At 34.7% G+C, this 11,289-nt stretch overlaps 1 protein-coding gene across 1 annotated transcript in view; it reads left to right on the top strand.

Moving 5' to 3' along the window:
• LOC122810502 (SH3 and multiple ankyrin repeat domains protein 1-like) overlaps positions 1-11,289 on the top strand; it is a 4,213,494-nt gene that overhangs the window by 1,045,614 nt on the left and 3,156,591 nt on the right. The gene's annotated exons all lie outside the window — the stretch shown is intronic.

The following is an 11,289-nucleotide window of genomic DNA, read 5'->3' as shown; positions in this document are numbered from 1 at the left end:
AAAAATTTTTTTTTATATATTTTTTTTTTAAATATATATATATATATATATAGTGTGTGTGTGTATGAATAGTCATATATATATATATATATATATATATATATATATGTGTGTGTGTGTATATACATATTTATATATATATATATATGTGTGTGTGTGTGTGTGTGTGTGTGGCAGTATATATATATATATATACACATTATATATATATATGTGTATTATTGATGATTAGTGTATATATATATCTATATATATATATATATATATATATATATATATATATATATATATATATATATATATATATATATATATATATATTTATATATGTATGTGTGTGTGTTTATATATATATCTATCATATATATATATATATATATATGTATATATATATATATATGTATATATGTGTATATCTGTGTGTGTGTGTGTGTGTGTGTGTATATATATATATATATATATATATATATATACATATATATATATATATATATATATATACATATATATATATACATACACATATATATATATATATATATATATATATATGTAACTGCTATCTGTCAATAGTCATTAGGTATATATATATATATATATATATATATATATGTGTGTGTTATTATTATTGTGTGTGTGTGTGTATATATATATATATAAATATATATATATATATATGTATATGTATATAAATAACCAAAGTATAAACGTGCGTCTCCAGCGATGTAAATATCTCTCTGCCCGCCAAAAACACTCCATCTAATATTCCAATAACTGTGGCTAAGAGATAACCAAGGCGTCTCAATGTCCCAGAACATACTACTGATCAAATAGATGTAAAAAATCCTCCATATAAGTAGCGAAAAAGTCTGTTTATTGCATAAAACAAATCGATAAGCGCTTTCACTGTAGCTTCGTCGGACCGTTAATGTTCAAAAATACCTTTCTAGTTCCTTTTATATAGATCACGTGCCTATTTAAACACTTGCAATCAAAATATTTAAGCAATACACATCAACATGCGTTAAGGCACCCTATGTGAGGAAGCGTATAATACTCATAAATACCTAATGTACATAAACAGTATGTTTGCCAAAATGTCCCACTTTCAAACAACTTAGCAAAACAGCAGCATAATGATTAAAAATATATTATAATTAAAAATATATTGTAATTAAAAATGTATGCCTCAATGGCAACATGTAATAAAATAAGCCAAGTGGTATTATTGTAGGAACCTGCAGCGTTTTATTGACGAACCTAAATGCATTACTTGATCAATCATGTGCTTGTAAAGTGCATTAAAATACAATCAATAGTAAAACCTAATAATTTAAATACAAGATATTCGATCGTCAGCAACTTCAAAATGTGCAAGAAGTATAAGTGTGTACTTTCTTAAATAGCAGCGACTAAAATGAAGTATACTGATAAACACTGTCGGCTATCACTGAGATTTACAGCAACAATAGATCCCTCCCGTATTACTAACATATAGTTATCCAATGTCAGCAGAATACATGTTGTCTCTAATTCTATATATATTAATAATGGCAGTTATTCAAACTAGTAAAGCGTAAGTGTATTACATATTCTTGAACCTGTTATGGTTATCAAATGTCAGTCTTTGATTTAATACGTGTCGAATAAGCAACTTTTACATTCGCATACTGAATGTAATAGAATGTTATAATGTATCCATATAAACAATGTATCATACTAATAGAACTGCATCACAATTGATATTATAGAATTGCGCATAAGGGAATAGGCACTCTTCATACTATAATATAATCGAATTTTAACAAAAAAGTACTGCAATAACAGATTCGATGCATATCACAACTTACATAAATAATAAAACAAAAAAACAAAAAATAAAACAAAAAAATAAAACAAAAATATGTCTTACGACTACTATATACTAAAGTTTGTATAACTCAAAACTCTCATTCATTGGCCATACCATTCAAACATAAAATACAATGTTCACAAACTAACATAAAATGTGCCTAAACACAACTATGGAATAAACAGTGATAATAATGGTCCTAGGCTACATATATCACGATTTTATCATTAATAATAGCTGATAAATTTGCCGTTGTACTTCTGATTCTGAAGCTTAAATTCATAATAAAATATCATGAGAAATATATATATATAAATAGTATGAAGAGCGCCTATTCCCTTATGCGCAATTCTATAATATCAATTGTGATGCAGTTCTATTAGTATGATACATTGTTTATATGGATACATTATAACATTCTATTACATTCAGTATGCGAATGTAAAAGTTGCTTATTCGATAATTATTAAATCAAAGCTGACATTTGATAACCATAACAGGTTCGCAACATGTAATACACTTATGTTTTTACTAGTTTGAATAACTGCCATTATTAATATATAGAATTAGAGACAACATGTATTCGTTGACATTGGATAACTATATGTTAGTAATACGTAGGATCTTATTGATGTTGTAAATTCGTATAGCCGACAGTGTTTATCAGTATACTTCATTTTAGTCGTTGCTATTTAAGAAAGTACACACTTATACTTCTCGCACATATTCAAGTTGCTGACCATCGAATATCTTGTATTTAAATTATTAGGTTTTACTATTTAATGTATTTTAATTCACTTTACAAGCACATGATTGATCAAGTAATGCATTTAGGTTAGTCAGTAAAACGCTGCAGGTTCCTACAATAATACCACTTGGCTTATTTTATTACATGTTGCCGTTGAGGCATACATTTTTAATTACAATATATTTTTAATTATAATATATTTTTAATCATTATGCTGCTGTTTTGCTAAGTTGTTTGGAAGGGACATTTGCAACATATTGTTTATGTACATTAGGTATTTATGAGTATTATACGTTCTCACATAGGTGGCGAACGTACAAGTTGATGTGTATTGCTTTAATATTTTGATTGCAAGTGTTTAAATAGGCACGTGATCTATATAAAAGGAACTAGGATGGTATTTTTGAATGTTAACGGTCTGACGAAGCTACAGTGAAAGCGCTTACCGATTTTTTTTTTTTTTTTATGTAATAAACAGACTTTTTCGCTACTTATATGGTGGATTTTTTACGTCTATTTGATCAGTATATGCTTGGGACATTGAGACGCCTTGGTTATCTCTTAGCCACAGTTATTGGAATATTAGTTGATATATATAGATAGATATATAGATAGATATATATATATATATATATATATACATATTTATATATATATATATATATATATATATATATATATATATATATATATATATATATGTGTGTATATATATATATATATATATATATTTATATATATATATATATATATATATATATATGTACATATATATATATATATATATATATATATATATATATATCTGTGTGTGTGTGTGTATGTATATATATATATATATATATATATATATATATATGTCTATATGAATGTATATATATATATATATATATATATGTCTATATGAATGTATATATATATATAGAACGCTGTATATATATATATATGTATATATGTATATATATATATATATATATATATATATATATATATATAGATATGTCTATATATGTGTATATATATATGTGTGTGTGTGTGTGTGTGTATATATATAGAAATATACATATGTGCGTTTCTGTGTGTATATGCCTTGTTATTGAGTTTTAGGTATGACATCTCTGCTTTGTTAAACTGGTCAGTGGTGATGCAGTAACAGTAATTTGCCTAGGTCACTTTTTTTTTACTTTTCTATACTTTGAGAATTTCATGTAAAGAAATCTGTGTATAACATACGTTCACTATAATATTGGAGTTCCGAGTTTTCTACTTCCACAGAATTTACATCAGTTTGATTTATTCATTCGCTAGGATTTGAGGGCATAAAACTTTTATATTTTCATTGATCTGTAAAACATTTAAGGTAAGTAGACAAATCATTAGAATACAAATAATACATTAAATCATCTTTGAGAGTGGTAAATGTTAGTATATTTTTCTATTAAAATGTTATCTTATACCTCTTATTAACTGAGAATGGGGCTGAAATTATTTAGAACTGTATCATGAAATTACCACAGCACTCCGCCTTCCTCTTTACCTTGAGGATAACAGTTTTTGTACTTACTTTTCTCACTTGCTTAGAGAAAAACGGCTCATACTCACTTCCTTCACTTGTCTAGAGGAAAGTAGTTTTTTATTCAGGCATAGGCAAGGGTCAGCTCCCAGTGTTCTCTCCTGTCTATGTGATGAATCTGGGCATCTTGGGGCAATGTAGCATTTGCCTCATGTACACAGACAACCCTCGCCTCCTACCACCCAACACCACAACTTGTGAGAGATGCACTTATATAGCCAAACTGTAGGTAAAGCTCTCTCCATCCAAGACTGAACTTGACAGTCAAGAGGAGAAGGTAAACACTTGCACCACACCATACTCATCACATTGTCCCACTAAACCTACACCACCAAAATCCACACATAGAAACACAAAAATATTCGCAGAGGCTCTCAATGATAATCTGCTCAAGCAACAGAGACCTCCAAAGCAGAAACGCAAGCAACCTCCACCCCCCAACACAACCCAAATGACACACAGCCTACAGGCTCAGTGTGCCACTCAACCACAGCCCATAAGGCAAAACAATGTACCCAACATACTAGTCATAGGTGACTCTATAGTCCAGTACACTGATGTCCTACTCACCAGGCTAAACAAGGAGACAGTTACTTTCAGCTTCCTGTCGGGTGCCACTCGGCACGCTAAACAAGGAGATGGTTACTGGCAGCTGCCTGTCGGGTGCCAGGATCTGCCAAATAACCCACGCACTCAGGTCACTCCACAACAAGTACAAATATGACTGTCATTGTCCATGTTGGTATGAATGATCTTAGATGTACCTCCCTGGACTACATGAAGAGAGACACGGAAGAGCTCTCTGATCTTGTAGCACAGGCAGGTATGACCCTAGCTTTGAGTAGCATCCTTCCATCACCCACAATGATACCGCAGTGCAAGGACAAAATGATTGACTTCAACAATTGGCTAAGCTTCTGGTGTCATTCAAAGGGGATCCAGCATCTGTCTGCCTGGGACGACATGGTCAACAGACCACGATGCTTTGCCAGAGATGACCTGCATCTGTCACCCCTGGGATTCCGGATACTGGCTAAGGTTCTTGTTGCTCCTATAGTGCCTTTTTTACTCAAGGTTCAAATGACAAATTCACCACTGTAATAGGAACAGGCAAGCAAATACTGAGGGTAATGCTACTCAATGCTAGAAGTCTAAATCTCAAAATGCACTCCCTTGAGGCACTCCTTAAAATGGAGAACATCGATATTTGTGCAGTGACTGAGACCTGGTTTAAGGCTCCAGAAAGCACCCCTGCATTACCAGGTTATAACTCATACCACACTTTTCGGCCACCTAACCTTGACCGGAACACCAAAGGCAGAGGTGTGTCCATATTCATTAAAGATATCCACACCTCCAGGCTAGTTGCTCAGCATAATGCATCAGAGGTTATCCAAGTGCAACTAACTCTGGGCGAAACTGCCATCCAAATTTTAGCTTGCTACAGATCCCCCACCATGCCCCAGGATTCCCACTCTTCTTTTGTTGATATACTGGAAAATATTATGGTTCAAACAAACACCCTAATAATGGGCGATTTCAACTAACCCACCATTAACTGGGAAAACTACTCCTGTACCAACTCCTTCGCTCAATGCTTTCTGGAATTCATGAATTCCAATGCACTGGATCAACTTATCCACACCCCCACCAGGGTCAACAATATCCTAGACCTAGTCATTACCCACATGAGTGACCAGTGCTCCACACTTGAAGTCAACTCCTTGTTGGTCAGATCCGACCATAAGCTAATCACCCTACATATCCACATCCTGCCCCCACCCCCCATTAAGGAAATCATGGTAAAACATTTCTCCAAAGCCAACTTCATGGTTTTTAAGACAGAAGTGGTGAACTTCATGACACCCATGCAGATGGAAAATAGTTACAACTGCTGAATCCTACACAGATGCACTCTATAAGCACTTACACAAGTGCATGGATTGTGCTATCCCAAACAGAACCAAGACGCTATCCTCCAAAAAAAGGAAGACAATCTGGTGGTCCCCTGCTATAAACAAACTCTACAAGAGAAGGAAGAAACTGTTGTAAAAGAGAGTAAAATCCCATGAGTGGAAGAGTTCCTTGGTCAGCCTCAGTAAAAAGCTGAGATCCCTTGTAAGATCCTCCAAAGCTAGCTATAGAAACAAAATCGACACTGATTCTAGGGACAACCACAAAGCATTCTATAGCTATGTCAAGAATCTCAATGGCAACACTCAGATCTGGTTTGAGTTACAACACAGCGGCATAAAAATTACAGAGCCAACTGATATTGCCAACGTCCTGGCAGATAGGTTCAGTGCTAACTTTACTCCCCTCTCACCCCCTAAAGGGTCCATATCTATACAAGAAGAATGCAGAGTCCCTGTAATCACAACTACGAAGGTAAAAGCTGCACACTCTAAAGCCAAAAACACAGCATCCATGGGACCGGACAACATCCCAGGCTGCATTTTACACGAACTTCAGAACGAACTGGCTCCCACCTAAGCACCACGTTCAATTATAGTCTGACATCAGGCTTTGTGCCCACTGAATGGTGCACAACAACAGTTATCCACTCCACAAAGGGGGAGCCACCACTGATTCTGGGAACGATCGCCCTATTAGCCTGACAAGCCTGGTCTGCAAGGCCATGGGAACATATCATCATGCAACTCCTAAAGAAAGACATTGGTAACCTCTAAACTCTGGACACCACCCAGTTCAGGTTAGTGAAAGGGAGATCTTGCCTCCTGAACCTGATTAACTTCTTTGAGGCAGTCACCAAAGCTGTAGACAAGGGTAAGGTCATTCACACAGCCTATGTTGACCTCTCCAAGGCTTTCGACACCATCCCCCATTCTGGAATTATAGCTAAACTCACTAAACTCTGTATAAATTCCTATGTCACAAGATGGGTTGCCAATTGGCTCACTGACAGAACCCACACTGTAAAAGTTGAAGACTCCAAATCTTTAAACCAGTGACAAGTGGAGTACCACAGGGTTCAGTCCTGGGACCTCTCCTATTTGGTGTCTACTTCTCTGAAGTGCAGGCTAACACAGAAGCCTTTTGGCTAACAAAGTTTGCAGATGACTGCAAACTAAGAGCCATAGTTGAGTCCCCAAATGATGTGAATATCCTACAGAAGGCCTAACTGAGACATATGACCGGTGTCAGAGCCATGACCTCAAGCTCAATGCCAAAAAGAGCATGGTTATCCCCTTTGGTAAAAACTCTGTACCCATGAACTACCATATACATGGCAGTCTACTTAACGCTGAATGTATGATGAGACCTGAGGACCCAGGTGGACAGTAGTCTCTCCTTTGATAATCACTTTACCACAGTAGTCAGGAAATCCTTCTACATGGCACACCTCATCACAAAAAGGTTCTCATCTAGGAAAAAAGGTAATTGTTCCCCTTTACTCAACACTCATTAGACCCATTATAGAGTACAATGCCCCTTTTGGAATGTACCTCACAAGACATCTGCAGCAGCTCGAAAGGCCACAGAAGTACCTCACAAAGAGCATTACTGGCCTCAAACAAATGCCCTACACTGACCGTCTCAAAAAAACTCCAGCTTTACTCCGTAGCATATCGCCTACTCCAAGGTGATCTCTGCCTAACATATAAAGCTATGTCAAACCCAGAGCTGTTGGACATGCTACATCTAAAGAAATCCCAATCCCTCCAAGCTACACGCTCTAGGGATGAGAAAAATTGAGAAAGAAAATTATGAGAAAAATTATAAGAAAATTATAGAAGAGAATTAAGTTATCCTGCATGCCATCAGCAGATAGTTATGTACCACACATGAGAAATGCATAGTTTCTTTTAAATAAAATGAAGACAAGAAAATGTTTTATTTTAAAAAGTTTTGTTGAGGCTTACATTTTGTAAGCAGAAAAGTAGAACCAGAGGATTAACAAGAAGTTGAGAAGCAAGTTTAGCCTTGAATATTATAGGGATTTTGTACAAAGTGTTTAGATGAAAGAGTAAGAGAAAATATAAGATATTTAAAAATGTATATACAACATACGCCTTATTTTGCACATTCACTTTTTGCTGCATTTGCTTAAAACATAAGGACCAGGAGCATTTCCTCTGCAAGCTGTCTGCCTTTGAGTATACCTGCTCATACTTTCTATTACCATCATTTATTAAATCTTAACTTGAATGTATTTTCTTAAATGAGTCAAACGGGATTGGATTAATGCACAATACTGCCTTCTTGAAAATGAACGCATGTTACTTTATTTGTATTGAAAATTATGATGTACCCTAATATATGTATGCTGAAACCCAATCAGTTTCTTTCAATGGGATTTTCTAAGCTGTCTTAATATATACACATATATGGCTGTCTATTTAATGCACACACATTGTATGCAGTTTTGTGAGGGAATTTGAACAGATAAAATAGTTTACTAGACTGTAGGTTCTGTGTTCTGGAATAGGCTTCTTTTCAGTTGTATAATACATATATTTTTGCATTATCATAGTCTTCAACCACATTGCTTGGTTTTCTGAGGTAATTTCAAAACAAAAGTTTGTGCTCTTGTATTTTATCATGGTGGGACAAATGACAGCAGGAACAGAAAGGTGAGGTAGAACATTCTGGCCATTTCCCTGGAAGTTAAACATAGCATGTAATCATCTTTGGGGTTGTTCTTGATCCTAACCCCATTCTGTTTTATCTGTCACCTTTGAGAAATTACCTGTAATGGAGCTTGATACATTCAGGGTTGTTTTTTCTTTGCTGTGACATCACTAGGTTGCTGCTTCGTACTGAAGGTATGCCATCTGTGGTGTAACATGGGTTTGCAAACTGCAAACTTGGTAGGAAGTGGAGTAAATACAATTAGCCTGCATTAACAGTGTGACTGGTAATGGGTGTGAAAGAAGGTGTAATTCCTCTCTTTACATTCTGAGCTGTGCTTTTCAAAAAAATAAAAGTAAGATTTATTGGGTCTATATTAGAACACCGAACGTTCAAAATTTCGAGTGTTCTAATATCGAACCTTATGAATCGAAAACTAAAAACATCGAACATACAGAACAGCAAATTTTTGCCTAGGGAAAAATTTGCTGTTCCAAAACACATACACAACACAAGCACACCAAACAAACAGCAATCCACACACACATACTAATCAAACTTACACTCACCCCTACACTAAACTATACACCACTAACCATCCACTAACTTAACCTTAACCCAAACCCTAACGTCCGTCACTATCGCACAGTCACCTCACCTGCACCCTAACCCTAAGTCACCTACCCCACCCTAACCCTCACGTCCACACAATCGCACACTTACCTGACCCGTGCCCTAACCTGCCCTAACCCTCACGTCCACACAATCGCACACTTACCTGAACCCGACCCGTAACTTTCCACCACAGTGCTGAAAATACCGAAGCAACAGAAATGGACAACCGAATTCTTTCCCTAGGAAAAAATTCATTTTTCCTGTTTCTTCGATATTTTCAGAGTTCGCTGAAAATGGGTCGATATTAGCACGCTCGAAATTTTGAACGTTCGGTGTTCTAATATAGACCTGATTTATTGTACTTAATAAATCATAGTATGTAAAAGCTACATGAAGGGACAAGAGATGTAGATACTGTAAAAGTTAGCAGGCATAACAAGCTTCACTACTGAAGTTCTGAGCTACTGTGGGGTCTTTTTGAGGTTTTTTTTTTTTTTTTGCACTCTTGCTGGATATGAAGCATTAGAAATGTTTGGCTTGGGGTACATTGCAGTGGCTGAATTTGATGGCACAGATGTTTCTTGCATCAGTATATAAAACAGAGTAATGGATAGTATTCACAGGAGATACAGGAAGCAGACTCAAATATTAACATGGCAAAAACTGAGTTTGTAAGCGTTAAAAATTGCTAACATTGGGTATTAACATAATGACAAATGAAGTGTTTTACACTGATAGAAGTTTTACTTACCAAAGACTGCGTTCTCTCTCCATTTGGAATAGTTAAGTATTATTATGTATGTGTCCACCACGGAGTTTAGTAATAAGTTACAGGATAGCCTAGGAAAGCAGACCCAAGGAGTTCTTTTTGCTATAGTGAGAGCTTGTCATTTAAGCCTGTTGTGAAGTGCATTTATAATTGAGAGACATTAGGTCTGAAAACTCTTTGAGACCACTCGTCATCAGATATTAATTAATCCTACTTCCAAAATATGTTTAATATGTTAGGCAATCTAATTTATTCTATGTAATATAGTCATATGAAAATAAACCCATTGCCTGAAGGCAGTATTTCTTAATCAGGCCATCCTTTCTGTTGTAAGATTACCATTTAATTGCATGTTTTTAATTGACCACTGCTAGCTAAGCAAGTTTTTTCTGTATAACATTTTGTCTAGTACAGAGTAGATTTTCTAAGACTCGCGTGATAATGAAATAGCACATTAAAACCTCATCCATTTGTCATTGTCTGCTTTAGTCCTCAGTGCGTTGAATGTGGGCCATGAGCTAGCCCTCGGGCTTATGAAGTTGTTATTCATAAATAGGATGAACTGAAGCAAATAAAAAGTAGGAATCAGCTGCTTCTGCAATTTGTTCTTTTACTGGATTAGTATCCAGCAGTGATATGCCCATAGATATGATCATTAAGAAAACAATGTTTACGAAAATAAGATTAGAATGTGTGTACACTGCATCTGCTTAGTGTCACACATGCCTTTAAATTCCCATGGTTATTAGTAAATAGATGTGAAGATTAGATACTCCACTGGAATGTTGAACGGAGGCACAGAAATGGTATAGTAAAAATGAGCAAATGCTGTCATTCTGAGAGGCAATTAAGTGGTTTCAAAATATTCTTCCATGATCAGTTTTATATTGCCAAAAAGTAACACTCTAAAAAAAAAAAAAATATATATATATATATATATATATATATATATATATATATATATATATATATATATATATGTGTGTGTGTATATATATATATATATATATATATATATATATATATATATATATATATAAAATGGGAGACAGTACTGTGGATTTTGCAAGCAAAATAATATACAATTTACCATATACAGCTGCGTTTTATTTGCTATTACTGCTTGGAAGAATATCTTG

Source organism: Protopterus annectens, chromosome 9.part0 (genome assembly GCF_019279795.1).
Source record: "Protopterus annectens isolate FY-2018-M chromosome 9.part0, PAN1.0, whole genome shotgun sequence".
Taxonomy (NCBI): Eukaryota; Metazoa; Chordata; order Ceratodontiformes; family Protopteridae; genus Protopterus; species Protopterus annectens.
This window is presented reverse-complemented; position numbering and strand designations above follow the sequence as displayed.